General features: G+C 38.5%; 2 pseudogenes; both read left to right on the forward strand.

Moving 5' to 3' along the window:
- Window positions 1–296: 296 nt before the first annotated feature.
- Window positions 297–1,853, forward strand: LOC114628084 (annotated as a pseudogene).
- Window positions 1,854–5,495: 3,642 nt separating this feature from the next.
- Window positions 5,496–5,582, forward strand: LOC114628086 (annotated as a pseudogene).
- The last annotated feature ends 388 nt before the right edge of the window (window positions 5,583–5,970 follow it).

Genomic DNA, 5,970 nt, shown 5'->3' on the forward strand with positions numbered 1-5,970 from the left:
TTTAATACATGCTTAAGAACTGTAGGTAATCAGTGCAAATAATAAATTCTTTTTTTTTTTTTTTTGGTTTTTTGTCGAGACAGGGTTTCTCTGTGTAGCCCTGGCTGTCCTGGAACTCACTCTGTAGACCAGGCTGGCCTCGAACTCAGAAGTCTGCCTGCCTCTGCCTCCCAAGTGCTGGGATTAAAGGCATGCACCACCACCGCCTGGCTATAAATTCTTATCATTTAGAAGTATAGCTTACAGCCACAGCCGCTGCCACCGCGACCTCTGTTCGGGAGTAGAATTCAGAATCCCTGCGCCCAGCTAACAATGAAGCAGAGTTCCAACATGCCGGCTTTCCTCAGCAAGCTGTGGAGGCTTGTGGAGGAAACCCACATCAACGAGTTCATCACCTGGAGCCAGAATGGACAAAGTTTTCTGGTCTTGGATGAGCAGAGATTTGCAAAGGAAATTCTTCCTAAGTACTTCAAACACAACAACACGGCGAGCTTTGTGAGACAGCTAAATATGTATGGTTTCCATAAAGTAGTACATATCGAATCTGGAATTGTCAAACAGGAAAGAGATGGCCCTGTTGAATTTTAACATCCTTATTTCAAACAAGGCCAGGATGACTTGTCGGAGAACATTAAAAGGAAAGTTTCATCTTCAAAACCAGAGGAAAATAAAATTCGTCAAGATTTAACAAAAATTATTAGTAGTGCTCAGAAGGTTCAAATAAAACAAGAAACTGTTGAGTCCAGGCTTTCAGAAGTAAAAAGTGAGAATGAATCCCTTTGGAAGGAGGTGTCAGAGTTAAGGGCAAAGCATGCACAGCAGCAACAAGTTATTCGAAAGACTGTCCAGTTTATTGTTACATTGGTTCAGAATAATCAACTTGTGAGTTTAAAATGTAAAAGGCCCCTACTTCTAAACACAAGTGGAGCTCCAAAGAAGAATCTATTTCAGCACATAGTCAACGAACCAACTAATAATCACCATCATAAAGTTCCACACAGCAGGACTGAAGGTTTAAAGTCAAGAGAACGGATTTCAGATGACATAATTATTTATGATGTTACTAATGACAATGTGGATGAAGAAAATATTCCAGTTATTCTAGAGACAAATGAGAATGTTATAGTTGATCCCTCCAACCAGTCCCCTGACACTGTCATTGTTGAAGATGACAACGAGGATGAGCATGTTCCTGTCATTCAGAGTGGAGAGCACAGTGAACCAGCCAGAGAATCCTTACGTGTAGGGAATGCTGGTGGCGGGGGCCCTCTCACGTCGAGTGCTATCCAGCTAAATGGCTCCTCCAGTCTGACCTCAGAAGACCCTGTGACCATGATGGATTCCATTCTGAATAACAACATTAACCTGTTAGGAAAGGTTGAGCTGTTGGATTACCTTGACAGTATTGATTGCAGTTTAGAGGACTTCCAAGCTATGCTCTCAGGAAGACATAGACCCAGATCTTCTGGTTGATTCTGAGAATAAAGGGTTAGAAGCAACCAAGAGCAGTGTTGTTCAACAAGTTTCAGAAGAGGGAAGAAAATCTAAATCCAAACCAGATAAACAACTTATCCAGTATACTGCCTTTCCTCTTCTTGCATTCCTTGATGGGAACTCTGCATCTGCTATTGAGGAGGGGAGTACAACTGCATCCTCAGAAGTTGTCCCCTCTAGATAAACTCACAGAGGCTGAGGAGCTCCTGGATAGCAGCCTGGATCCAGAACCGACCCAGAGTAAGCTTGTCTGTCTGGAACCATTGACTGAGGCCGAAGCCAGTGAAGCCACACTGTTCTATTTATGTGAACTTGCTCCTGCGCCTCTGGATAGTGAAATGCCACTCTTAGATAGTTAAACTCCCACGTGGACACTGTATATATTCATCAAAATGATGAAGTATTTATTTTAAAGTATCATTTGGTACTTTGTTTTGTAAATTACTTTTTTGTTTAATCAGATACTGTGGAATAAAAGTACCTTTTGCTTTTCTCCCTACCCATACTCTCACAAAGCTTTCAGATGGTACTCGGCTGCCTAGGTATATACATTTCAATGTACATCATTGGCATATCTTATGTTGAATTCAAATGGCCATTTTCCCCAGTTGTAATTGGAATTTTTTTAACAAATATGACCATTAATTCCAACTAAACTTGTTTATTTTCAATTGAGTTAAAGTGTCTAGAACTAAAGTAGAAATCTCTGGCCCAGTTAGTTTTATTAAGTATTTTTTCACTTGGCTTATTTCTAAAACTGGGAACATAAAGTGCCTGCACCTTGTAATATTTCATATCTTTGTTGGTTCAGAGAAATTTTTTTTATGTTCAGAGAAATTTACTCATTTTAACAGAAAAGACAAAGTGTACACGAGTAATCATTCACTCTGACGAGGTACTAGCTCCATATACATAGACTGTGGAGGCCGGGTGTGGTTAACCCCACCCATTTAGACTAGTTTAAGTATGTTTTTTGGTTTGTGTTCTTTTGAACCATAGTATTTAGTAAAATAAATATGATGAATGTCGAGTACTATCAAAAACAAAAAAAGAAGTATAGCTACAGAGTAGAAGTGCTTTAAAAACACTGTGGCAATAACATATTAAAAAGGAACATTTTATTCAAAGAAGCAGCTGGACAAGTTGATAGATGTATGGGCAGTTGTTCTGATATAACTTCAGAGAAAAAATTCTAAATGATGTAGTAAAATGCATAGAACATGACTCAGTGAAAGATGCCTATCCTAAGGAAAGCAAGGGCAAACTGAGTTTTACAAAGCACTTTTTAAAGAAAAGTTTGACTGTTGCCAACTCAGGCACTGGTCATGTTTTACGAAGTATATGTCTCCATTACTTGGAACTGTGGGTATATTATCCCTTAAAAGCAATGTTGTGAAGGCTTGTTTAGATTCCCAACCAAATCCAGAACCATCTGTCTATTTGACCTAGAATGAGTCCAGAAGGCTGCTCTAAGACAGAAAAAAATTTCCAACTTGCAACTTCCTTTGACTCAAGAAATTCTCATGTGACCACCTAATGTACATAAAATTATAAAATAAGTATATAAATCAAACACTTATTAAAGAAGAAATCATATAGAAACTTGCTACAAAGTATCTTTAGTATACAGATAATTTTAGCATTTATTAAATGTGAAAGGAAACAAATATGCTGGTTTGTTTTAGCATAAAGAATTAAATCTTCAATGAATCTGTGATATTATAAGATGCAGAACACAGCCAAAATTTTTCAGAGTTGGTCAATATTTTGATTTTGTAATTATCAAATCTGAGAGTGCCACTTCATATAAATATGTAGTACAAGATGACAATAGTATATTTAGGGATATTTCAGTGATTGTTCGAAATTCTCTTCTAATCTCAAACCAAAATTCATTTAATCCTTTTTTATTGAGCAACCTAGATGTCCATCAACTGAAGAATGGATAAAGAAAGTGTAGTGCCTCTACACAATGGAATACTACTTAGCTCTTAAAAACAAATTCACTGTGACTTTTGCAGTCAAATGGATAGAACTTGAGAATATCATCCTGAGTGAGGTAACACAGTCCCAATAGGACATTAGTGATAGATATTCACTTATAAATAGATCAGCTGTAAAATACAGGATACCCATGTATACTCCATAGACCCAAAGAAGCTAAACAAGAAGGAAGATACAACTGAGGATGCTTGAATCCCACTTAGAAGAGGGAATAAAATAGTCATAAGAGACAGATGGAGGGAGGGAACTAGGTGGGAGAGGGGATGAGGAGGGGAATGGGGGTAATTCAGGATCAGGTATGGAGAGGGACAAGAGAGATGGTCAGATGGCCATGAGAATGAATGGAAATTTGCAAGTGACAGGGGTGGGGTAGGGAGGTAGGAAGCATTCGCAGGATTTGACAGAGACCTTGGATAAGGGAGGCATCCAAGAATCAATGGATATATAGAACTGTGACTCACAGCATTGGGGATATGGAACCTAAAGAGGCAGGAACCCCAGTGGAACAATAGGAACACCAACCCACCCACAAAAACTTCAACCCAAAATTTATCCTGTCTACAAGAAATGCAGGGACAGGGAACAGAACTGAGACTGAAGGAATGACCAATAACCAACACAACTTGAGACCCACTCCATGGGCATGCACCAATCCCTGACACTATTAATGATACTCTGTTGACTTTGCAAACAGGAGTCTAGTATAGCTGTCAGCTGAGAGGCTCCACCTATCAGCTGACTGAGACAGATGTAGACACCCACATCCAGACAGCAGATGGAGCTTGGAGACTCCTATGGAAGAATAGGGGGAAAGATTGAAGTCCCTGAAGGGGATAGAAACTCCACAGGAAGATCAACAGAGTCAACTAACCTGGACCCTTTGGGCTCTCAGAGACTGAACTACCAACCAAAGAGCATATATGGACCACGGACCAGACCTAGGCTTCCCTGCACATATGTAGCAGGTGTGCAGCTTGGTCTTTATTTGGGTCTCAAACAACTGGAGCAGGGGCTATCCCAAAAGCTGTTGCCTGACTGTGGGATATGTTCTTCTAGCTAGGCTGCCTTGTCTGACCTCAGTGGGAGAGGATACACCTAGCCCTTCAGAGACTTGATGTGCCAGGGTTGGAGGATACCCAGGGGGCCCCCATCCACTCAGAGGAGAAGGGGATGGTGAAATGAGTGAAGGATTGTGGGAGGGGATGTCCAGAAGTGGGGCAGTGAGCAACATGTAAAGTGAATAAATAAAAAACAAATTTTAAAAATTTAAATCTTAAAAAAATAATTAAATCTTCAATGGATCTGTGACACTATAAGATGCAGAACACTGCCAATATTTTTCAAAGTTGATCAATATTTTGATTTTATAATTATCAATACTAAGAATGCCACTTCATATAAATATGTAGTACAAAATGACAATAGTACATTTAGGGATATTTCAGCAATTGTTGGAAATTCTCTTCTAATCTCAAACCAAAATTCATTTAATCCTTTTTTAATGAAATTCAAGTCTGCAGCTCAAACAGTAATTTTAAAAATCAAACATCAAAACCCAACTCAACTGAAAGATATACTAATTTGATACTTACATGCTGGGTAATGACAGTGGGAAAATATTAAAAGTCTTTGTTTTCTGTAATTAAACCATTATGTTTCTCTAAGCGTAGAAAATCTTGTATGTACATTTTTCCATTCCTAAAATTCAATAGTCTTGACTCCTAGCCCAACAGTGTCCATTCATATTGTATGAGTATACAAAATGCATGTTATGTTGCTTGGACCCCAGGCTGCAGTGAACTTCTGTAATTCAACACAAGTGAGTACTGCTGAAAACACCTCTGGTTCACAGCACACCTAACTTTGAACTAACTTTGGTCATTTTGTATTCAGAAACCTTTTATCATTGCCAACCCTTTCACAACCACCACATTTAGTTACATGACCCTGTATGAAGTCAAAGCCTGCTGATGAAGAAACCGATTTGCTTCTAGTGCTTGCTTTTTGCAGCATCTGTACAGAGAATATTAACATGGCTCCTGAACAAGAATGGCACACATATTCATAAAACACTCCATATCTTTTCAATATCTCATTCTCATGTCTAGAAAAACCATTCAGAATAAAAAATCAGCAAAACAATTTCAGAGTTTAACTATATCATAGACCAAATGGACAACGACAGCCTGGGAATCAAAGGATGAAAAATAATCTGTCAAGTGAACAGAAACAAAGTTGGCCTAAAGTCAAAATTAGAAGAGATAAAGAAAAACATGGGAGGCAATAATTCTCCAATAAGATATAGCCCTAGAAGAGAACTTACTACTCCTATTGTGCTAAATTAATATAGTTTCTGATTGCCTTCTAATAATCATCCTTATACCCATAGATAAGTACAATTCTCATGCATAATCAAAGAAGGTTCTTTTTGCAAAAGATGGAGACCATTAAAGAGATCCACAACAGTCAAAA

This window comes from Grammomys surdaster, unplaced genomic scaffold (assembly GCF_004785775.1).
Source record: "Grammomys surdaster isolate TR1022 unplaced genomic scaffold, NIH_TR_1.0 263, whole genome shotgun sequence".
In the NCBI taxonomy this organism is placed as follows: Eukaryota; Metazoa; Chordata; class Mammalia; order Rodentia; family Muridae; genus Grammomys; species Grammomys surdaster.